General features: G+C 53.7%; 2 pseudogenes; one reads left to right on the forward strand and one right to left on the reverse strand.

The window, feature by feature from the left end:
- Positions 1 to 151: 151 nt before the first annotated feature.
- On the reverse strand, positions 152 to 6,895 carry LOC141955034 (ADP-ribosylhydrolase ARH1-like; annotated as a pseudogene).
- Positions 6,896 to 10,283: 3,388 nt separating this feature from the next.
- The window catches only part of LOC141955035 (E3 ubiquitin-protein ligase RBBP6-like), a 28,724-nt pseudogene continuing 13,938 nt past the window's right edge, over positions 10,284 to 25,069 (forward strand).

Genomic DNA, 25,069 nt, shown 5'->3' on the forward strand with positions numbered 1-25,069 from the left:
TGAGGAAGGAGCCCCCTCAGAGACCCCAGCAGGCGCCCAGGGGCTGTGTGTGTCACCCCGAGGGCGGTCCGGCCGCGTAGCGTGCGAGCGAGCGAGGCTGCGTGTGTGGGAAGCCTGGTCTCATAAGAGCCAAGAGACACCGTGTATTCTTTTAGGTGGAGAACAGCCAGGTGACTGGAGCTACAGAGGAGAAAAGGAGAAAGAGGGGTCTGAACTGGGAAATGTCCCTGGCAGCGCTGGGAGCGACAGCTGTGGTTCGGGGCACTTGGGGCCCTGTCGCTTCTCCTGTGATTTTTGGGCCCTCCCCTGTTTCCCCTCTATCCAACGCTGTGACTTTTTTTTTTTCTTCCCTTTACCTCTGCTCTCCTCTTCTGCTCCCTCTTTGTCTTTTTCTAGCTCTCCCTTTTTCTTTTTCTCTAGGCGCCCTTGTCCTGCTCCCTCTCCTGTTTTTCATCCTCTGTCTCTCTCCTGCAGCCTAGCACTGTTTTTTCCCTTTTCCAGCTCTTTGTCCTGATCGGCACTAGTCTCTTTTCCCCCACAACTTCTCTGGCCTGTTCCCTGGCGTTCTTTCCCTCTCCATGCCTGTGTGTGCCGCTCCCTATCCCTGCCTTCCTATTTCCCTCCCTCCTTCTCTTCCTCCCTCTATCCCATATTCTCGCTCGTGCCCCACCCCTGCTCCTCTATCTCCCTGTCCCCCTCCTCCACCCTGTTCACCTCGCCCTCTCTCAGACCCTCTGTGCTGCTCCTGGTCTCGACTATTGATTGCTTCATCTCTCTGCCTTGGTCTCTGTCGCCGTCTTTTCTAACGCTCCACCTCTCTGTCCTTCTCTCTGTTGCTCCTGTTGGTGCCAGGCCAGCATCCTGTGCCCCGTCCCTCTCCCTTCCGCAGTCGTCTCCTGCTCTCTGGCTCCCTGTCCCTCACTTCTAGATGCCTCTGTGCTGCCTCCTCTCTTTCCTGATCCCTCTGGCCTGCTCCCCATCGCTGCCTTGGCGTCCTTTCTCCCCATCTCTGCCTCGCTCCCGTCCTTCTCCTTGTCTCTCGGTTTCCTTCTCCACCACCGCCTCGCTGCCTGTCCCTTTTCTCTTCTCTCTGACCTCCAGCCTCGCCTGAACATTTTGCCTCTAGAGCTCCATACCACTCCCTGTCCCATTGTTTCCCAGTATAACCCCGTGCCCAGCTCCCTGTGCCATTATTAGGATTAGACAACCTGTCCTGCTCTGTGCCCTTTTCCCCTTCACCCTCCAGCCCATCACGGTCTTTCCTTTCTCCCTCTCTTTGTCCCGATCCCTCTCTCACCCCCTCAAGCCCTCTGCCTTTTTTACCGTCTCTTGCTCTCCCTCCCTCCCTCCCTCCCCCCCACATTTGGTTTCTCTCTCTCTTCTTTCTACTCTCCACTCATCATTCTCTCTCTCCCTCCCTCTTGCTCCCTGACCCTGTTTCTCTCCACCCCGTCCCTGCAGGACTCCTCATTCCTTTTCTAGTGATTTCTCCAGCTCTACTTCCCCCACGTCCTCCCACCCCTTTTGAAACCGAGAGGCATTAGCCCCTCAGACCTTGCAGCCTTTTCCAGCATCTGCTTTTTTCTGGCCTGCATTTGCCCTCCAGCCTCCAGTTTTTTCTGGCCCACACTTGCAATCCGTCCCTTCCAGCCCTTTTTGGCCTCTGCTTTTTTCTGGCCTCTACTTCCCTCCGGCCTCCCAGCTCTTTTCAGTCTCCCACCCCTTTTTGGCTTCCACATTTTTCTGGCCTCTTTTTCCCTTCCAGCCTTCCTTTTTGACCTCCTGCTGCTTTTCGGCCCCCACTTTTCTCTGGCCTTTATGTGCTCTTTGAACTGCTGACCCTTTTTTGCCCACCCAGCCCTTTTCTGTCTCCCACCCCTTTTTGCACTCCACGATTTTCTGCCCTTTACTTGCCCTTTGGCCTCACACCTGTAGAAGAATTTAAAATATAATCTCTGGTATATTTGAAATAGATTTTAAGGCCTAGTGAAATGTGTCCAGGACTGAGCTATACTGTAATATTACCAAGGCAACCGGAATGCTGCTCAACAGGCCTGAGAAGCATTCTTGGCCTGCTGCTTGTATAGTCCCAGCCCAAGGCTGGTTTAAAACCCCATCAAGCTGATCCTATAGAGACAGGTTTAACAAAGGATGGTTAATTGACTGAACACGGGGGGTTTGCTAGATTAGGAGAATTTAGTATCTAGAAACTGCTTGCTCTACCGAAGCTTTTAATAGAATGTCTTGAAGTCTTAGAATTGTGCGAGGTGAAAACTAGTGGAAGAAAGATGAAGAAGATGATGACCCGAAAGATGACCCTGAAATCAGTTTCAACAAGGATTGGAACCAGAAGAGAATAATTAGACTGAGACAGGGTGTTGTAGTGAACTTCAATAAATGATGAGCATCAAGAACTGAAAGGTTGAGTGGAAACTTATGAAGACTTTGGACTTAGGTGATACATTTAGGAATAGTGTATAAACCGTGTGAGGCCTTCGGACAACCTTGGGGGCCCAGCGGTGAGGGGAGCCCATTGCCCTTGCCGTGGTTAACCTTGGGACCCACCACCCTTGGGGCAATTAAAGCCAGGCCCAACACCCTTCGGACACATCACCCTGGGGGCTGTGAACCCCGGGGGCCCATCACTTTTTACTTCAAAGGACTTTGGGATTGTGGCACCCACTGAAGTGACGACGAAATCTGTCTCCATCCTGGGTGGCGCTCGGAGGGGTGCGGCAGTAGGGTCCTGTGCTCCCGCTCCACTCAGCACTGAGGAGCCCACCCGCTGGCCACTGGGTCTAAGTCCTGGGCTACCAGAGATGGAGTGACTGGGAGAGAGCCCAGTAAAGAACTGTTCAGCCTGGAGAAGGTTTGGGTGTTGGTAGTCCCGCCCAGGTGGGGCCTCAGCAGTGGCAGTGACAGGACAAGGGGCGCAGAGCACAAACCTCGACACAGAGTGACTTGGGGAGACATGTTTTTTACTGGGGGGGGTGTGACTGAGGCTCCTCGGGGAGGTCTCTGATGGTGGAGGGAGAAAAGGCCACCTGGATGTGGCTACGGTGGCCTCCCAGGGGCTTGCCTGAGCCCCCCAGCACCCCTTTAAGGTGCCTGCTGACCCCCAGGGTCTCCCAAGGCACCTTCTGAGCACCCCCGGACCCTATGAAGTTCCCTTAAGCTCCCCCCCCTGCACCCCATGAAGGTCCCTGTTGACCCCCAGGGACCCTCATGAGCCTCCCAGCACCCCATAAAGGGACCTTCTGCCCCCCATCGAACCTCCCAATCCCCTCCAGGACCCCACAAATGTCTCTGCTCCACCCTAGGAACTCACAGGACCTTTTCCAGAAGGAGGGGGACAGCTGGTGACACCGGGGACATGGCGGGGGCTCAGCGTCTCCCCCGGCCAGCGCATGGAGGCGGTGGGCAGCATCCCGCAGCCTCCCACGGTGCTCGAGGCGGCAGTGCAGCCCGGGGGGGGATGGACACCAGCCCCCCCCCGCAATCCCCAGCACCCAGCAGTGATGGTCCCCGTCGAGTCGTTGTCCCCGCCTTGCAGCACCCCATGGCACACAGGTCCCCCCAGCATCTGCCAGCAGGGCCTCCAGGGCCACCATGGGCGCATCGTGGCCACTGCGCCTGGGCCACCCCTCCAGTGCCCAGCCCAGGTATGCTGCGTCCCGCTCGGCCGGTGACAGAAGGGCTGGAACCTGCGGCGGGCCACAACCCTCCAGCAGCCCTCGGGATTCCAGGTACCTGCAGGGACATGGGACACGGGTCATGGGGACACTGGAGTCATTGAGGGCATGGGGGATATTGGGGTCAGTGGGGACACTGGGGTCATGGGAACACTGGGATCACTGGGGATATTGGGGACACTGGAGTCACTGGGAACACTGGAGTCACTGGAGATACTGGGGTCATGGGATATTGGGGTCACTGGGGACACAGGTCAGCAGGGACATGGGGATATTGGGGACACAGGAGACATGGAGATGCTGGAGTCACCAGGGACACGGGTCACTGGGAACATTGGGGTCATTGGTGTCACCAGTGACAGTGGGGTAAGCAGTGACACGGGGGGCACCGGGCTGTGGCTCTCCAGTAGCCCCCGTGGCACGAGGTACTTGTGGAGACATTGGGGACAATTGGGGCATGGTGGCAGTGGGGACACCAGGGACACTGAGGTCACTGGGAGTGGGGGGTGGCCCTGGGCTGAGGGTGGCAGCACTGGCAGGGACACTGGGGACATGGGGACACAGGGTGGGCACTGGGATCAGCAGTGACCAAGGCGTTGCCAGGACGGGGATAGAGCCTGGCGGGCATCAGTGACCCCCCTGATCCCCTCCCAGTGCTCCCAGTGACCCCCTCACCGGTGCCAGGCATCCCCGAAGAAGGGCCAGGCAGCAGCGTTGTCCTCCACGGCCACCCCGGCACCCTCCACGTAGTCCCACGCGAGGGGCAGGACCCACAGCAGCTCAACCCCCCACCGCTCTGGGGACTCCCCCCGAGCCCCCAGCGCCCCAAAGAGGGACACTGCCAGCGCCCCAAGGTACCCTAAAGGTGACGGGTTTCAGGAGGTCTCTGGTGTCCTCTGTCCGTGTCCCCCCCCGCACCCCAGGCCTGGCACCCACCGGTGGGGTGGTGGTGGGTCATGCGCCCGCTCTCGATGCTCACCCGGATCAGCGTCGGCAGCTCCCAGGCGTGGGGGTACCTGTGGTGGGTCAGCCCTGTCCCCGTCCCTCCCCTTGTCCCCTGCCCTGTCCCTGTAGCCCCAGCCTTGTCTCCATCCCCATCCTGGCACTCTTGGCTCCGCTATCCTTGTCTCCATCCCCCTGTCACCAGCCTCCCGGCTCCAGCACCACCATCTCGGCAGTCCCTGGTCTTTGTCCCCTCCAGCTCTGACACCCCCGTGTCCCCATCAACCTCTGTGTCCCCATCCCCCTGCCTCTGACACCCCCATGTCCCTGTCACCCCCATTTCCCCACCCGCCCCAGGCCCCACACCCATGTCCCCATCCCCCCTTGTCCGTCTCCCCACGTCCCCATCCCCCTCCCATCTCTGACACCCCATCTCCCCACCCCTGTCCCCTCCATGTCCCCATTCCTCCACCTCTGACACCCCCATGTCCCAACCCCCCTCTGTGTCCCCATATTCCGGCCTCTGACACCTCCATGTCCCTGTCACCCCCATGTCCCCATCCCCTCATGTGTGTGTCCGTCCCCCCCGTCCGTCCCCCCTACCCAGCTCCGACACCCTCATGTCCCCATCCCGCCCCCCCCAGATCTGACAGCCTGGTGTCCCCATCCCTGTCCCCTCCAGCTCTGACACCCCCTCATTCCCCTCCCCACCTATTCCATGCCCCCCCAGCTCTGATACTCCCACCCCCTGTCCCCATGTGTGTCCCCATGTCCCCCCCCCCCTCCCCCTTGTCCCTGTCCCCACCTGAGGCCGATGGCCAGGCTGCGCATGGCGGCCCCGCAGCCGGTGCCGCTGGGGTTGAAGGGGATGCGGTAGCCCTCGGGCTCCCCCGGCCGCAGCTGCGAGGTGCCTGTAGGGGGTGTGGAGGGGGTGAGACCCTCCCCTGGCACCCCCTGAACCCCCCCAGACTGTCCCCCCTGCCACTCACCCAGGATGCTGGTGGGCCCCGGCTTGCGCCCCTCCATGTCACCCATGGCAGCCACGTACCGGCGAGCCAGCTCCTGTAAGAGGGGTTCCCCCTCTAGGCCTGGGGAGGGGGAGGCTAGTGAGAACCCCCCTTGGGCCACCCGTATAGGAGAGGAAGGTGAGGCCCCATGTACCTCCCTCCCCCATACAGGAGGGGAAGGGGGACAACATCCGTGAACACCCCAGAACTCAAGGAGAAATAGGAACACTCCTGAGCACCCCAAATTGGGTGAGAAAGGAATAACCCCCTCCCCCTGCACCTCACCAAATTGAGAAGGGGAAATGGGCCCCCTCCAGCACCCAATATGGGAAGGGAACACAAACTCCTACAAACCGGGGGGAAAAATAGGACACCTCCACCCCACCCCTGAGGGGAAATGGGGACCCCTCCAATTATTTTTTTGGGGAAATAGGAAGCCTCCCTGGATCCCCTAAAAGGAGGGGTGTGTGGAACTAGGATGCCCCCAACCCCCCTCCAGGGCCTGTCAGGGACCCCCAAAAGCTCCCCGCAAGGACCCCCCATACAGCCCAGGGTTATAACAGGGACCCCTGAATGCCCTCAGAACCCCCCCTAAGCAACTCAGAGGTATAACAAGGACCCCCCCAACCTCATCAGAGACCCTCCCCATACAGCCCAGGAGTATAATGGGGACCCCCCCACCTCCCCCAGGACTTCCCTATACAGCCCAGGGGTACAACAGGGATCCCAAACCCCCTCAGAAACCCCCCTAAGCAGCTCAGAGGTATAATGGGGTCCCCTCCATACAGCGCAGGGGTATAATGGGGACCCCCCACCTCACCACAGCCCCCTACCATGCAGTCCCAGGGTATAACAGGGACCACCACCACCACCACACTGCTGGGGACCCTCCCCAGTGTTTGTGGGGTACAATGGAGATCGTGTCATCTCCCCCACCCCCTCAAACCTGTGGCCAGGCCCTCGGCAGTCGCGAGGTGGAGGACAGTGTCATCGCCACATCGGGCCACTTGGGGGGCTCAAGGGTGATGGTCTCCAGCCCCCGCTGTTCGGCCAGCTCGGCATGGATCTGGGGGCCCGAGGTACAATATTCCCAGCGGCCCCCCCAGTAACCCAGCGCGTCCCCCACTCCACCCAGCACCATGGCTGCTTCGTAGGCTTTGACTGAGGGCTCCCTGGGGGGAACGGGAGGGTTAGGGGGGTGCCAGCACTGGGGGGAGTGTGGGGAACCCCCGGGGGCACTCACGTCTCCTCCATTGCAGTGGCAGCTGGGGATGCCCATCAGGTTCAGGGCGTGGGGCCAGTGCTGGCCGGGATCCCTTAAGGACACCCCGGGGATTTTTGGGAAGGGGACAGGGCCTGGTCCCATGGTGATGGGGATGAGGGGTGACGGACCCCAGGGCCTCTGTGCCTGGGGGGTGGCAGGGAGGGAGAAGGCTCAGGGGGGGCTCAAAACGCATGGTGGGGGGGGTCTGGGGGGGGCACCCAGAGGGGCATGGATAGGGGGTGTACCCAAAGAGGGCTGGGGTACCCAAAGGGGCACAGAGGAGCTGGGGGGGGTCACCCAGAGGGGGCTGGGGGGACATTCAAAGGGGCACAGAAGAACATGGGGTCACCCAAAAGGGCTGGGCAGGGCATCTGAAGGGGTACCCAGGCACATCAGGGGTGCCCAAAAGGTCAGGTGGGCACCCGAACACATGGAGAGCACCCAGAAAGGGGGGGGGGGGGCATCTAAAGGGGCACCCAAGTACATGGGGGGGCACCCAAAAGGGCCAGGGGGGCACCCAGTGGGGAGAGAGGCCCCAAAAGGATTTGGGGGAGGGCTGGGGTTTAGCAGCCCTGGGGGAAGGTGGTGTGGGGAGAAAAGGAGCATTCCAAGGAAAAATGTCTCTGCCAAACATTTTCCCTGTTTTTATTTCACTGGGATGGGGCAAAAACTGCCCTGAGCCATATTTTGGGGCACAATCCCCCAAAACTGATATCACTTGGCTTGGGGGAGCGATATGCAGCCCTGCTCTGACAACTGGGGCCTATGCCAACCAAAAACCTCTGGGTTTTGTTATTCAAAAATGGTAAATTTATGTTTGGTGGTGGGCAACGAGTGGTTAAAAGATCGTCCTTAAATTTCAGAGCCCTAATTATGGAGTCAGGCCCAAGGCCTCAGCTCAGGCCCCAGCCAGGCCAGAAAAGTGTAACTCCTGCTTTCCTAGCAGCAGCTTTTAATTTTTTTTTTGTTTGTTTTGCACAAATTGTGCCAAAGGATACAGAAATCTTTGATCTGTTTGGAAAAATCCTGTTGGGGTGAGGGGGTCCGGCAGGTTGTTGGTAGTAAAACAGGTAAATAATGGGGTTTAAAATTCATTGTCAGTTTGGAAAATTACAAAAACCCTGAAACAAAGAGCTTCACTCCCCAGTCAGGACTGCGAAGAACCGCTCACAGGGTTCCTTTTCACAGTGCTGGGGATCACTCCACTACAAGTGCCCGCTTACTAACAAACCTCTCTGACTAATACACACAAAATCACTCATCGGCACCAGATCTCTTGGAAAAGGCAGTCTGATGCTAATGGCTTCTTAGAACTCATTTACATAGTAAAAACAGAGTCAGGGTCTTCTCCCCTCCTTAGGGGTCCCCACGGCCTTTCTCTCACTGTCCCTTAGTGAACCTTAGGTCTCTCGTGTCCATCTCTGGTCACGGAGTTACTTCATCCCTCCTTCAGCTCGTTTGTTCCAGCTCTCAGCACTTGTGACACTGGCGTCTTCTTAGGCCCTTTGTTTGCTTGAGGATCCTGCTACCAGGGATGGACTCGGGGAGTTTCTCAGAGTGTCCCAGGTCTGTCTTATCTTTACTAGGCAAGGAGTTAAAGGTTTCAAACATCTTACAAGTGGGTGACTGGGTAACAACTACAGAGGGTAGTTAAGAAAATGTATAAATGAAATTCCATACATTACAGTAAAATACAGGACAAATACAAGCTGGTAAACCACAAAAGATGTCTGACGTTAAAACTAAAAGTCCTATTTTACAGGTCTCTGTACGTTAGCAATTTCAAGTATATTTGTAGCAGCTTCCCTTCAGGAGCTTTGTTAGGAACTTTGTTAGGAACTCAGCAGGCTGCCTTGTTCATCATTGCGATTATTCAGTCAGGAAAGACAGAAAGAAGGCCGGCAGGTTCCAGTTTCTTATCTTCCTTCCAAGGCCTGTTTCCCCTCAAAGCCTCGCTGCTTCCCCAGGCCTGCGCAGAGCTGAGTGGCCGATGTCGATTTGCCTCTTAACATGTTGAATCTCCCACGGCCGCGCAGGGCTGACACTCGCACACCCGCCCAATGAAAACTGGGCTTCTTGGCTGGTCAGGGCTAGCAGCTGCTGATTGCCTTTGTTCTCGGGGCCTCGTGGTGGTTGGGGTTCTGGGGTTATGCAGTGCTGGGGTAATGGTTTTCCAGGGTTATCACACAGTAGTTTTAGGGAGAGCCAGTGTTACTGGGTGCCAGGGTTATGGGGGCGTAGGCTTACAGTGAGCTGGGGTTATGGGGTGTTAGGGTTACGGGATGGCAGAGTGTAGGGGGGATAGCATTAAGGTGTGTTATTTTAGGGACAAAATCTGGGCTTTTTGGTCCTGGATTCCTGGGTTGCTTATGTTCTTGGGCACGGACATGCCTCCAATGTCAACAAAACATTTTGGGTAGCTGCTGTAGAGGATGCTGGGCCTGTGGTGTGACGCTTGTGCCCTGGGACAGGAGGTTTGTGACCCACCCAAGCAGAGAAATGGGCTGTGTCACCAAAGGCACTGGGGGAGTCTAAGAGGTTTGGTGGGACTGTTGAGGTGACACAGGTGTGCTTGCCTGTGACCTTGGCTCACGGGTATTGTGTCTTCCTTAACCCCAGCACCTTGCTGCTGAGGATTGTCCATCCACAGCCTGTTTGGAGCAGGAAATCCAGACTGTTACTCATTTTTCTCCACCCCAGAGTCTCCCCAAGTCTGGCCTGAGCCCTGGGTCCAGTACGGGGGACCAGATGGAAGGACTGGACATCATCATGTGTGGAGAGGTGGAGGTAGTAGGAGCCGAGGTACCTAAGGCTGCCTTTTGGAAGCCTTGGCTCAGCTGGCAGGAGTCAGGCACGAAGTGTCTCTCTTGGCTCCAAGGTCACTCCTGCCAGCAGCTGCCTGCCTTGTTCAGGACCCTTAGCTTGGATGTAGTTCCTTTTGTTTGCAAGGAGCGGCTCTTTGTCCTCTGCCCTGGGCATGACCCCCCCATGCATCACAAAGGGACACCAGTGCCTCCCAGTGTGGCGCTGTGCTGGCATGGGCAGTGCTGGGGAGAGACGGGCTCCGATGGGAGCAGCACTGCCCTGGCACAGGGACATGGCCTGCCAGCCTCAGAAGGCTCTGCGGGGCCTTGCTCTTCCCCTTGCTGAGCACTTCCGCAGCACAGGTGTCTGCCTGGCCGCAGCAGGATGGGCCAGCTGACCTCCTGCTTCTCCCGGTGCGTACCCGCTCTGTCTCTGTGGCACCAGGCATGGCCGGTTCCCGGCAGAGCCCCGTGTCTTATGTCCACACTGTGTCTTTGCTGAGGCAGCTCTGGTGGCAGCCAGCTGGGTGTCCTCGTGACCCAACGGCATTCCAAGCTGCTCCGCTGTGACTGCATGGAGGTGACCTGGCATGGGAGGACGAGAAGGAGACACCTCCTGGTTTTCCAAGACGCCCTTGCTATTGCCAAGCACAGGTAAGAGGAGAAGATGGCAGTACTCTTTCTTCCCAACTCCTGCCTCCAATACCAGCCCTCAGGAAATACCTCACAAAGCCCTCACAGGCTTGCCTTTCGTCCAGTGTCCAAGAACGTCGCAGGGAGGTTTCCTTGGGAGGGTCAGGCGGTCAGAAACCAGGGCTGTAAGAGTCAGGGTGTCTCCCCAGCCAGGATGTTGCCGGTTTGTGCGACCAGCAACTCTGAGCCACCCTTCCCAGGGTTGTCTGGGTGCAGAGGCTCTCCCAAGGAGGATTGCCATAGTTGCCCCCACCGAAGGCAACCTCACCATCAGCCCCTGCTCTTCCTGGCTGCAGGTGTGGCACCAGCTTCTGGCTGCAGCACAGGGTGTGTCTCAGTGAGCTCCGGGTGCTGTGCAGGGAGAAGGCAGCGTGCGGATGTGCAGAGGAAGAGACACCGCTGGGCCTGGACTGCTGCGGGACCCTCATCCTTGCCTGGCCCAGCAGCTTCCGCATGGTCACTTTTGTGTGAGTGGCGGTGACGTGTCACCCAGGTGCTGGGCTCTCTGGCCCAGTGCTTTCCCTCAGAGCCCAGCTGGCTCCTCAGGCTCGCATCACAGGGTGGGGGGGAAGCAGAGGCACTCCTTTGCTTGTGTTCGACTTGTGTGGAGTGTGTGCAACTTGACCTGGCGGGGGGGAAATGGGAGGGGCAGCCGTGACAGGGATGTCCCCAAGACCCTCCTCCAGCTTCGTTAGGGCTAATGAAGCACCCCACACCCTGTCTGGTTGTCACCTGTTCCCCTGCGGTCCCCAGTGTCCTCTTGGGTCACCCCAGGGCCTCCCCACAGTCCCCAGTGTCCCTTTGGGTCACTCCAGGATCCCCAAAACGCTCTCTTGGACCTCTGGGATGTCCAGTATCACCCTGAGTCAGCTTAAGGTGTCCTCTGGGGTCTGCCTGGGTAACCCTCGTGTGCCCCATGATCTCCCTCATCCTGATCATTCCCCTCGGGGTCCCCAGTGCCCCCCTGGGTCACCTCATGGCCCCCAATGTCCCCACCAGTCACCCCATGTCCCCAGTGTGTTGCAGGGTCTCCCAGCTCGCCCTGGGATCCCCATGTCTTGCCCTGGTGTGACCCAGTGTCCCCCTGATCCTGTGTGTTCCTTTCCAGGGTCCTCACTGTCCCTCCGAGTCCCCCTGTTGTGTCCCTGCTGGGGTGCCCCCATGTCCCTCTAGTGCTGCTGGGTCGCCCTGGGTCCCCAAAATCTTGCTGGGTTCCCCCTGGTCCTGCCTGATCCCCCAGGACCCCCCGGTTTCTCCCAGTCCCCCTCAGTCAGTCTCCTCCCGGTGTCCCCCTGCTCGCCGCAGCTCCCCGGTGTCCCCTCAGGCCCAGCCCCGCTCCCCAGCTCAGGGCCCCCCCAGAGGAGTGATCCCCCTCCAGGCCTGTGCTCACCCACCCTGGGGCAATAGAGCTGGTTCGGCACTACCGGGTGTCACCCTCCGTGGCCTCCCGGGTCCGATCCACCCGCCGGGGTTGTTCAAGCTCCCCCGGGCCGACCCGCTGCTCCCGGGGCCCACTGCCCGTCCCCGCGGTCTCTCAGACCCGGTTCCACGCGGCGGGAAAAACGAGGCGCCGTGGGGGGGGAGAACAGCCAATGAGAGCGAGAGGCGGCTGCTGCTGGCCCCGCCCCCGACGTGCCCACATCCCACCGAGCATCCCACCGGACCTTGCCCGCGTGCAGGCCCCGCCCCCCCGGCAGCCTCGTCCAACCGGAGCAGCGGCTTGCGTGGGACTGGCCACGCCCCCTGGCGCAGGACACGCCCCACCGCGGGCTGGTGCCAGCGGAGCGCAGGAGAGGTGTGAGGGCGGGATTCCCGGGCCTGGGCCTGGGCCTGGGCCTGGGCCTGCCCCACCCCGGGTTGGGCCTGCTCCACCCGGCCTGGGCCTGCCCCACCCCGGGTTGGGCCTGCCCCACCCGGCCTGGGCCTGCCCCACCCGGCCTGGGCCTGCTCCACCCGGGTCTGGGCCTGCCCCACCCGGCCTGGGCCTGCCCCACCCGGCCTGGGCCTGCCCCACCCGGGTCTGGGCCTGCCCCTCCCGGGTCTGGGCCTGCCCCTCCCGGGCCTGGCCCCCCTCATCCCTGGGCCTGGCCCCCTCAAGGCTCTCAGCCCTCCTCTTGAATTGGGAACCCCCTGGGCCTGGAACCCCCTGTGATTTCTGCCCCCACCCCGGGTCTGATCCCTCCTCTCACCCTGGACCCCCGGCAATGTGCCCTCCCCCCTGGTCTGACGCCCCGAGGCCGTTTGACCCCAACATTTGCCCCTCCCCAGCAGATGTCGCAGCAGGGAGGCAGCACCCAAGACCCGAATCAGACTGGCAGCCGCCGGTGAGGGGGAAGGGGAGGCACCACACCCTGCCGCGTGTCAACCCCCACCCCCTTGTCACCCCCTGGTTGTCCCCACAGTGCCCCTCCAGCCGTCCCTCACCCTGCCCTGTGGTGTCACCTCTTCCTCTCCTGGTGCCCCCCGTCTCCCCGCAATGGGACTCGGTGTTGCCATCCTGTGCCCCCCTGTGTCACCTCCCCTCCAGTGTCCCCCCCTTCGGTGTTCCCCTGATGTCCTCCCATGCCCCCCGTGTACTCCCATGGCTCCCCAGTGTCCACACTATGTACCTCCCATCGGTGCAGCCCCCCATGCCCCCCCCCGTTTTCCCCCCATGTGTGCTCCCCCATGTCACCCTTTTTCGTCCCTCCCTGTGGTGTCCCCCCCCAGGCGCCCTCGCCAGAACTGGCGCTTGCTGCTCCTGGACCTGGAACAGATGGTGCCATGGCCCCGTGGTGATGGGGGACCCCACACCGAGGTACAGGGGGGTCACCCTTCATAGTGGGGACACACTGTGGTGTTAGGGGGGAGGGCAGGGTGTCAGGGAGGTCTGTGGGAGGATCCTGAGTGCTGGGGAGGGGTCTCAGAGAGGGCTGATGGGGGGCAGGGCGCCAGGGGGAGACTGGGGTGGGGATCTGCGTGCTGGGGGTCATCTGGGTGCTTGGGAGATCTAGCGGGGGCCCTGGGGGCTGAGGGGAGCTTCACCCCCACACCCATCTGGACCTCCCGGACTCCCCTCCCCAGGTGCAGATACTAGAGAATGTCCTGGGGTACATCCAGTACCTGCAGGGAATCCTGAGTGTCCTCCAGGGTGATGCAGGTAATGGAGATCCCCCCCACATCCAGGGACACACTCCCTGACCCCCCACCCCAAATTTTTGAGTACCCTCCCTGGGACCCTCTACTTGCTGAGACCCCCCCCGACCTCCTCCTTTCCCACCCACCCCCACTTCAAGCTCTACAGGCCACCCCTAAGGCCCTCTGCATTGGGGGACTGCCCCCCCAGTGACAGACCTCCTATGTCCACAGGCAACCCCGGTGACAGTGACAGTGACAGTGAGAGTACGGAGGCGGGACCGAGCACTAGAGGCACATGGAGGTAGGTGATGGGCGGGGGGCAAATGGATGGGGGCACTGCCAGGTGCTGACCCCCTCCTTGCCCCCCTCAGCCCCCCCAAGCAGCAGCTGGTGCCTTACGAGGAGGAAGAAGAAAAGGAGATGAGGGGGGGCAGTGACCCCTGGATGGGCCTTACTGGGCCCTGCTGGGAGGCACTGGACTGGGAAGGGGGGACTCCCCTGAGCCCCTCTCCGGAGTGGGAGGGGCTGCTGGGGCTCAGCCCCTCCTTGCTGGCCTCGCCACCCCCCCCGGGGCCCCCTGATGAAGTGCTACAAGGTAGGTTTGCGGGGGCCGGGGGGGGTGTGACAATGTGTCTGTGCCCCCCCAGTTCAGTGTCACCATCCCCCCCCAGATCTCTTCGCAGACGTCTATCTCGGCCCGCAGGTAGGGACTGTCAGCGCACAAGTGTCACCTCTCCTCCTCCGATGTCACCCCTCCCAGTGTCACCCCTAGGGGACACAACTGTCCCCGCAGGCCCCAGCAGTGGCATCGCAGGAGGCAGTGGCCAGTGGCAGCCCGGTGACCCCCAGGGTGGCTGTGGAGATGGGGGGGTCACCGCGCACACAGGGACAGGGTGTCCCCCTCCGCCCCAAGAAGAGATGTATAAATGGGTTCATCATGTTCTGCCGCATCAACCGGAGAAACTACATGAGGTGGAGACACGGGGACCCTGGGGGGGACATGGACACCCTGGGGACAACATGGGGACTCTAGGGACATGGGGACCTGAGAAGAGGGATGTGGGAACAATATGGGTACCCAGGAGGATGGAGACCCCAGGGAGGACATGGGGACCCTGGGGACAACATGGGGGCCCAGGAAGTTGGAGACCTCAGGGGAGGAGGAGTGTGTGGGGACCCCACAGAGGACATGGGGACCCCAGGGAGGACATGGGGACCCCAGGAGGATGGAGACCCCAGGGAGGAGGGGGTATATGGGGACCCTGGGACAACATGGGGACCCCAGGAGGATGGGGACAGCCAAGGGGCATATGAGCTCTGTGGGGGAACACGGGGACTGGCGAAGGGGTGTCCTGAGGTGGTGACACCCCCGACAATGGTGCCAGAGCCTACCCAGGAGTGGCCTCCTCTGCGGTCACGCGGGAGCTGGCGCAGCTCTGGCACAGCCTCAGCCCTGATGAGCGCCACTCATACCGGTACATCCTGGTTCATACTGGGTGCCCAGATGCCTGGGTGTCCACCCCAGACACCTGGGAGTTCCCCCTTCTGGACGCTGGGGTCCCTCACTGTGTCCCCTCTGTCCCCCACAGCCTGTGGGCCCAGCGGTTCAACCGTCTGAACAACCGGGTGACAGAGCTGGATGGGGATGAGGATGATGACGACATCAACCCCCCTGCGCCCCTCCAGCTGCCACTGGCTGCCTGCGCTGGCACGCTTGGGGGGAGCCCTCTGCCACCCTGATGTCCCCTCCTGTCACCATCCTGTCCCTGTCCCCACCCCTGTTCTTGTCCCCATATCCCTGTCCTCATCCCATCCCTGTTCTTGTCCCCATATCCCTGTCCCCGTCCCTGTTCTCATCCCCATATCCCTGTCCTCATCCCCTCCCTGTTCTTGTCCCCATATCCTGTCCCCGTCCCTGTTCTTGTCCCCATATCCCTGTCCCCGTCCCTGTTCTTGTCCCCATATCCCTGTCCTCATCCCGTCCCTGTTCTTGTCCCCATATCCCTGTCCCCACCCCTGTTCTTGTCCCCATTCCTTCTGTGTCCTGGTCCCTGTCCCCACCCCTATCCCCATCGCTGTCCTTGTCCCTGTTCCTGGGGGTTTTAACCACATAAAATTTATTCCCGGGAGGGGCTGGTCCTGCCATGCAGCGGACAAGGACACCTGTGGACACCTGTGGCCCCGCCAGGGCAGTGGCTGTCCCAGATGGGGGCTTGCCGAGTTGAACAATAAAATCCTTTCTGTGTCTCTGACCCTTGTCCTTCCATGTGTTTCGTGTGTGTCCCAAGTGTCCCCCCCATGTCCCTGGTGTCCCCAACAAGGCAGACAGCTTCATAGGAGCCTTTTATTGGGGAGCGGGGGTGTCTGGACCCCCTCAATTCTTCCTGGGCCTGGAGACCTGAGCCAACACCCACAGAGAGTAGCAGGTGCCTGCTGGGATAGGGGGGCTCAGGGACACCCTGCCCCCTGGGACCCCTCCTTGCCCCCCACCCCAAGGGACGCAGGTGTCCAGGAGGGACCCAGGCATCCGGGGGGTGTGATGGCGGTGGGTGCAGCCCAGCTGGTGGTGGGGAGGGGACGTGAGAGTTTGCGGAGCCTCATGGAGGTTCTTGCGGTTGGAGGACACATAAAAGGGGGGAGGGGGGGGCAGATACAGATATTTGGGGAGCAGAAGGGGGCTTTCAGGTCCCCTTGGTCACCCCAGGGGGGTGACAGCGGGGAGGGGATGGGGACAGGGCGGTGGGAGCGGTGGCCGAGGAGCCTGAGACCTGGCGCTCTCGTTTCCCAGATGAGCGGCAGGGGCGGGGACAGGGTTGGGGACAGGGACACTTGCTGCTGGACATGAGGAAGACACTGCTGGGGCTGATGGCCAGGCGGCAGGGGACGGCGCCCCAGCGGGCACCATGGAGTGTGTGACTTGACCTGCTGGTGGGAAATGGGGGTGGCAGCGGTGACAGGGATGTCCCCAAGGCCCTCCCCCAGCCTCGTTAGGGCTAACGGAGCGCCCCACAACCTGTCTGGTTGTCACCTGTTCCCCTGTGGTCCCCAGTGTCCTCTTGGGTCACCCCAGGTTTCCCCACTGTGGGAATTAAGAACTAGTGGTTACCAAAAGGTGAACTGACCTTGAGGCTAGAAGAATAATTTTGGGAAACTGCGGCAGTGTTGTGTAACACCGTGTTTTGTGAAAAACAGCAGCAAAAAACACCCCCTGCAGAGTCTGGTGAGCGTGTGAGCAATAAACAGGCACAGCCTGGAGGTCAGTGGGATGCAAAAGTGAAACGGAACCGATGTAAACAGGGGCAATGAACGGAGCTGGCGCACAGGGCGGCGGCGTTTGCTCTTCCCCCTTCAGCAAAGCGGTGTGAGTCAGTCATCAGCTGCTGACAATGTCCTGCAGCCCGTCATGGACCTCCTGGACAGCAAGAGAGTGTGGGGGCAACGGGGACACACCCTCCCCTCCCCAATGCCCCGGGCCCCCCCCAGGAGTCTGGGGGACCTCCAGGGTCAGGGTGACCGCTCAAGGGGTGGCAGCAGGGTGCTGTGCCGGGACTTTCAGCTCCATCCCCTCGCTGCAGCCTGACGCTCCGCCAAGATCTGCGAGCAGATGGTGCTGAAGTGGGTGCTGAAGGGGCTCTGGAAGCTGGTGATGAACACGACGGAGAAGACAATTGTCCTGCTGACTGGCTGGATGGTGAATGATGGGGAGGGGGACTTTTCAAGGCTGTCTTCATGAGTAATTTAGTTTGAGTCTCTCTGCTCTGCAAAAAAATGAATGGAAAAAAATCATGTCCCTTTGGTTAATTCAAACTAGATGATTAGCTTACGAGGGGAAATACCACTTTAGTTTGGGCCAGTTCTGCCCTACTAGTGAAAGCAAGCTCAAACCCCACCTCCGCCCCCTGAAATTTCTGCGATAAAATTTCTAGCACTGACAGTTTCATTTTCATTTAAATGTAAAGCACTGAGCTTGACAAGTGTGGCTGTCGACGGATGAAGCTCCAAGAAACAGAGAGAATGTGGCTCTCTTCTGTTCTGTCAGTCTGCAGCACTTTCAGCACAGGTGAATCATTTTTGGTGAACAGCTCTGAAAGCAACAGCGCAGAGTTTTCATGCTTTAGCCGTGTGCAGTTTTGTTGCAGGGCAAGCTGGTCAGGCTTTAAAATCTGGTTTATGCAGGTGAGACTTTGCTGCGGTTTGTTCCTCTCCAAAGATCTCTTGGGGGGGCAGCCTAACAGAAGCAGAAGCAGCTTAAGCCAGATCAGGACAGAACCTCATGCATTAGCAGACCCTCCTTTAGTGACCTTTGAGACCATTTTGCATTCAAACTATTAAAAAACTGAAAAAGAGTTTGCTACTTGTGTTTGATATTCAAACCTGAAGATTTCTTGAAAGGTCCTGTTAGGGTGTTGAGACAATAAAAGCACGATGTTACACATAAAATTTTGCTTTTATGTCTGTGAGGGGGTTCTCTGAAGTGCCGTGTAATTACATATGAATACACATTCTTACAAATTGACTAATGTTTTCCTCTGTGTTGATGTCATTTTCAGAATACACAGACGATAATGCCCTGATTCCCAAGAACTCCCTGGTAATTGTTAGAAGAATGACTGCTGGAGGAATTAAAGCTGCCAGCAAAACACGTGTTATGTAAGTACCCATAAAGTACTGTAGTCTTTGTGAGGGCTTTCAGTGGGTTAACTTTTTTTATGGAGGTTATTTTACAGAGGCATTGGAATTGTATCTTTCTTGTTAAAGGTGCAGTTCCTTCTGATTGTCATGGGATAGATTTTGATGTGTCTGTCCCACAGTAGAGTCACATTTTTAGCCCTGCTGGGACGCGGGGGCTCAAACTCCACCAATGGTGACTTTTAAGATGATTCTGTTGGGTTTGTTCTTGGGTTGATTTTTCTGAGAGCCAAGTTGTAGATCCTGTTTCCTCTGTGTAGAGAGATTCCTTATTATATGTGTTTGCTTTTATTGCTTTTGTAGTAAAGACAGATGCACGTTATAGTATAAACATAATTTGTTCCCACCTCACAAGAGTCTGATTCTCAGTGTTAACTATTTGTTGCACTTGGGGAAGGAGGGGCAGGATATGGCAGGTATTCTTACACCTCAGATCTGGGTATTTTCCATACTAGCTATAGAGGCAAGATGAAGGAAGGGTTGCCAGCCGGCAAACCATGCAAACTAGATGTATGAATTGTTAACTATATCAGTGGTTGCAGGTACAGATCAATGAGCATGTGGAACCTCAGCAAATTTTCAAATGTAATATATTTTTCCTAAAATATTGCAGCTTTTTCAAGAATATCTTAAAGCAAATTCTGGCAATTAAGACCTTTTTGTTGTTGTTGTTTTTGTGTCACAGGGCTCCTAAATCAGACAAAATCTTAGCAACTGCTTTCAGGTGACATTTCTACTACTATTTTTAGTCGATATAGCCTATGCAACACGTTCAGTATTTTGGCACTTTCATGGCTAAGTATGGTGGATATCTGAACACAGTGCTTGGGCTTCCACAAAGGAACACTGTTCTAAGGACTGTGCTGCTGACTGTCTCGTTATTTCTTTGTCAGATGACTGTTTTCACTTAAGTAAACTTGCACTTTGGACTGTCTAGACTATCACTGTCCTTTCTTAGCAACTAAAGTACTGGTTCCTGGTATTTGGTATACAGATATACAGATTGGCTGAAGTTGCCTTCCTATTTTGATGGTTGATTATTTAAGGACACAAAACTGTAGTACAGATTTCATCTTTTTGATACATACGTAGCAGAGACAAAATATCTGAGGAGTCCCTATTGCACTGTTGTGTTCTACAGCTACAGGTCTCAGAATAATTGGTGCCGAAGTAGAAATGTAATTTTGGGGTTTTTTTTTAGTTGCACTGAATGTACCAAGAGAGGACACTTTATGCAGATGAATGAATTTCCACATTCACTAGACTATCAGAACATAGTATTTTAATGTTCAGGTTTTATAATCTGTTTTCACTGCTTTATGCTCAGTAAAAGTGCTTTAAGTTCTGATCACCTTTATTCTTCTTTATTCTCCTTCTAGAAGTCAAATGGAGCCAGTGAGTGGAGCATCAAAAGCAGTATGTAAAAACACAACCTCACACTTTTTTCTACATTCTGCACTTATTTCTAAATAATGTAGCCTTGTATTATTTTTCCAAGCATTAACTTAATATATTTTCCAGTAAAACATAGTATACAGTGTAAAGACAGTGTATTTGATTCAATATAGCAAAGACCGAGTAACGCCATCATTTGCACTGTTCTGATGCAAATCTTGGTATTTGTGCCTAGTGATGCATTGTATTTCATATTGAATATGCTAGAATATTTCCTGAATGACTTCATGTTAGATCAAGTAGGTTCAGGGCTTGCACAACTGAACTTGGTTCCATGTTCTACATCTGCCTGTCTATAGGTTGTAATATGTACGTTTGTATACGCGGTTGTGTGCTTTTGCTTTCTTGCAATTAAAATTGTTTGAAATGTATTTTTTGCCGTTTTCACTTTGTGTCACTTGGCTTTTGTTTTTAAACAGTTTCTTTGCCTAATGGTTCTGGAAAATGTTATCAAAACCCACTGAGAAACCGTTGTTGTTTAACTTGGTACTGTTTATTACTTTTGACTTGGGTGTTCAAACAAATACCAAACCCAACACATCCCCTGTGTTTTGGGGACAGTTCTGTGCAGCTCAGTGATTCCTTTCCGTGCTCTGAAGTACTTGGGTATTCGTTCCTAAAACTGTATAACTGAAGTGATATTGTTTGGGCCCCTGAGTCCATCACTGTCTCTAATACAGTGTACAAACTTTGGCACAAGGTTAGAGCCTGGTGCATTTGTGGGTAATACCTGTTCTTTTTCTTAACTTCTGCCTGCAGTACATTTTGTAATCTGGGTGACTTGGGGGTTAACTGCTGCTTTAGTTTTGCAAAAGTTAAAGCTTTTCTTTAGTATACCACCACTTGGAATTTACATTTGGGAAAGAGGCAGCATTTTTATTTGCGTTTGAAAACATTCAGCCGCTAAAATGTAAACAGGTAACACAAGGAAATACTTGACTGCTAGTGGTCTAGATCCTGATTTGCCACTTGGGTCAAATACTGTGTGTAACTACACATTTCAAAGGAGTCCTTATAGTATAAAAATTACTATGTACTGTTTTTTATTTTCCCTCTTCATTTCAACTATAACTGCTTTTTCCTCATGAGAATGATGTGAGGCATCACACTAACCCTGGATCATTGGATCTGATCACTGATAAGCTGTTAGGATAACTTAATCTAGAAATCTATGAGCTCTGTCTGTGTGTTCTGTGAAGAATACAGCCTCTGATTCTTGTGGAATTGTATACAATCAACTGTAATTTGAAAACTTTTTGAATGTAGGTCTAAAACCACTAATCTGAGATCTGCAATTCTATCCCTGATTGGTTAGAGTTCCTTTTTGGACATGAATGCCTTTCGCTGTGAGGTTCAGTTAGTTTAACTGGCCCAGTGACCCTAGTAGTGAATGTAACAGATTTACACGAACCATGTTGATAGTATTTGATTTAATTCAAAGGGGGTTTTATTGCTTGAAAAGAGTTCTTTTCCCTTTTGCTTACTAGCATGTGTATAAACACAAATCACGTGTTCATAAATAGGGTTGACATTCTTTTAGCTTCACGTGTTCTCTGGCATCTTACCGTAAGCTAACAGAGATGCCTCAAAAAAAATTAATGTTTGTAAAAGCATAACCATGTGTTTTATTATCATTTATAAATGATGAAACATTAACTGATCAATTTATGAACTACACTGAAAATAAGTTTCCTGTAGTGATGCTTCGTCCTCAAATAAATATTTTTAAAAATCCTTTTAACTGAAAATTGACAGCGTCGTTACACCTTTGAGTTTTAAGCAGTTGTGAGCATTTGACAAGGGTCTGTCTCAGATATTCTGGAGCAATACATTGATCTCAAGCAGGTTTGGTTATTTTTGTTTCTTCTCATTAACCACATTGGCACTCTTAATTTGTCATAGGTTTGGACTTTGTTTTGAACAAATACAGTTACACTAGGCTGGAAATGCCTCTTTCAGTGACATTCAGATGATATAGTGCAGACTTTCAGACTACAGTAGAGGTTAACTCTTGCTATGTTTTGGCTGTAGAACTTGAGTATGTGTTTACTTTTTTGTGAACAGATTGATGACTCCTCTGCATCTATTTCTCTGGCCCAGCTTACTAAGGTGTATATATATTCTTGTCAAACACTTAAAGAAGAATGTTTGCTTCATATTTTTAGACCTTTTACTGTGATCTATATCTGGATAACTGTTGTAATGTGAACAAAACTTTAATTTAGTTTGAAATAATTCAGAGGATTAATTTTAACTTTAAAAAGTGTGTCTATTTTGATACTACCCTGTAAAGAGCAGTTCCCAGTTTGGGAAGATTGAAGGTGGGAGTACCTTACCAGGCTCAACATTATGTTGCAGATTACTCATCTTCAAGACACAAAGAAGCAGCACTTCAGAAGCTGCTCACCATTTTTCATATGGCTTGTTAATTTTGCATTGGGAAGTAACACAATTTTTATGGAAGAATTTAATTGGCTGCAAGCGATGGACATTTCGGGAGTGTTTGCAAGAGCCAAAATCGGAGCCTTGCTGTAACATGGACAATTGCGTGGCTATTTTTGAGTTTCTAGTCACTATAGTTAGAGACTGTTACACAGTTTCATAAATTGCAGTATATATACAGTGGACAACACAATCTAATCTATTTGAATTCAGACTGTGCAAATCGGGCAATGGTACCTGTTTGCAGGAATGTGGATGTGTGGCATATTAGCAGAGGTGACCATCTGAGACTGCTGTAATGCCATGGTTTGCTATGGAACTGCTTGCTTTTTTGCTCAGTAATGTGTAACTTTGTCTGGGCAAGCACTAGTGATTGCACTTTGTGGAAAGGACTAGTGCTAGCCAATTAAGTTACTAGTCTTTAAATCTGTGAAGATTAGAGAAGGCAGGTCCTGACGCAGAGGAGCTAGTTCTTTCTTCTGAAAATAAAGGCTGGAGTGAATTTCTAAGAAAGACAAGTCTCGTCCCACTGGACGAGATTTCTTCTTCTCTCTCTCACTGTAGAAATTAAATTGTGTATGTTTGACCAAAAAAACCCCTCACAAAGTTTGGAAGGTAGCCACCAAAAGAAATTGGTCTCCATTAGTGCTGTCCCTAAACATGTCCTTGGTTTTGTAAACTCATGTGAAGTTTTACTCTAAAATGTGAAAAACTGCCCAAGCGGTGTACACACTTAAGCTTTTGAGAAAATCCAAGTGCTTCAGAAAAATGCAGGGACATAAGTCAGCTCAAAGCAGTTACTTACTCTAAGCCCTTCTGTTCAGGCTGGCTTAGCATGGAGGCAATGTGCTGAGCACTTTCTGTTTGGTTATTACTGTGTGTTGAATACCATGGTTGAATTGTGGTCTATTCCTTTGTGGGTTCTGGATGTGTTTTGTAAACTGCTTGGGTTCAGACAAATCAGTCAAGTATCTGTAAAGTTTTCTGTAAATGTCAATAGGAATGATTTCATAGGATGTTGAAACCACTTGGTTGCTTTTGTGAATGAATGCACATAAAACCAAAACCTGACGGAATGATAGCTGCTTGAAGGTCCAAGTAAATCCTTCACAGTCACTCCCTTAGGCCTTGCCTGTATCTGCACTACTGTGTAATAATGAAGACGTCTGAGCAAATACTGCTTTAAAAAAAGCAGATGGCTTCCATAATTTGAAGATCTAGTTCTGCATAAGGTTTCCGTTACAATTTATATGCTAAAAGGACAGAGTCAGCTGGAAAAAAAAGCAGGTAGTGCTGACTGTAGTTGAATCACATAATATGAAGAAGTCAGTAGGCAGGGGACATGCAGTTTGGGCTGCCTACAGCACCTGATGGTCAAAATTGTACTGACAAGAATCTTCTGCCTTGCTGAGGCATTATGAAAGCTTGATTGCTTTTAATGCTTCTGTGTCTGAAGCCGAATTTCAGCAAGCTAAAACAACTTCCCTGACTCTGAAGTCGTGTGTCCTTTTAAGGCTGCAAAATGTAAATCATACTTGCATACATCTCTCTCAGGTAAATGCACAGTGGAGATCTCCTCCTTCAAATAGTCAGCAGCTTAAAAATCAGCTTAAAAATACTGGATAGTATAATGTTTTCTACACATAGCTTCAGTCCACTTGGAGGAAAACTGGATTGGTTACACAGGTCTTTGTGTAAGGGACAAACAGAGCCTAAGGTTTTGAGTGCCCAAGAATGCTCTTCTCAAGTAGGTTAACAGGCACATCAACACCATGTAAGGGCTCCCCAGAACATCTTCAGGACAACTCTGTTTCATGTAAGCAGCTGTTTTCATGCAACCTCAGCTAGCGTGGTGCTGCTCTTTACAGGACGGGGTGGGCAGTGTTGTCTTTGGCTGTGTGGACTTAAATGTGTTTCTAATGTGTGTGTCAAATAATTAATTACCCGTTAAACAGACTTCCAATCTGGCTGAAGCCAATGCTTCTGAAGAAGATAAAATAAAAGCTATGATGATATAGTCTTGTCATCAGTATGATCCAGTCATGTAAGTGTTGATAAGGTCAAATCTGTTCTTTGAAGATTATGGAAAAATTGTAGAGATGGTTGTTTGAACAAGAGAGACACATGCATACCTCTTTCTTTTTTCCCAAAAAACTTGTAGTTACGTGAAGAAACCTGTGGGTCCACCTCCGCCATCATATGTTTGCTTTCATTGTGGAAAACCTGGCCACTATAGAAAGGACTGCCCAACAAATGAGGTAAGATCATGGGGGACTTCTGGTGTTACTTAATTTTTAATTTATTTACCTTGGCAGTTACATAACAAATACATGAATATTCACGTTAAGAATTGTTTCTCTTGGGGTGAAACACAGAGGTTATATGCCAACGGTGCAAAGCCCTTCAAAATTTAAGGGAAATCTGGAATTACAAATGTGACATTTTCTTTGTTCTAGGTCATGGACATTAAATATGTCCAGAGATCTTTCTCTGTGCACTTTCATGCATATTTTTATCTCTTTCAGTATTATTGGAAATATTTCTGGTTTTAACTCCTTTTAATGACAGTTCAGAGGTTTTAGTACTTTGCATAAAAAGGTGTTTCTCTTGACCCTATCTATTGAATATTTGTATGTTTTAATTACACAAGTCTCTGGTTGAATATTCATGCCATTTAATCACTTAATTCATGTCATTTAACGTTACTCACTAAATGTATATGCATGAGGAAGGAATTCAGTCTTCACCTGTAGATGATGAATATCAGGTTCCCCAGTGGCCAGTTCAGAGCCTTGCATTAAGCCCTCCCTCTGGACTGCACTTTGGAGGACGAGGGGGCTTGTGTCTCTTCTCTGTGTGGATGGTGAGCTGAGGGATATTTCATCCTTCAGGAACCTGAAGTTAAGCCGAAGAATGTTGAATGGTTTCAAAACACTACTCGAGCCTTTGGAGCATCCTGGCTAT

The sequence above is a fragment of the Athene noctua genome, unplaced genomic scaffold (assembly GCF_965140245.1).
Source record: "Athene noctua unplaced genomic scaffold, bAthNoc1.hap1.1 HAP1_HAP1_scaffold_84, whole genome shotgun sequence".
Lineage (NCBI taxonomy): Eukaryota > Metazoa > Chordata > Aves > Strigiformes > Strigidae > Athene > Athene noctua.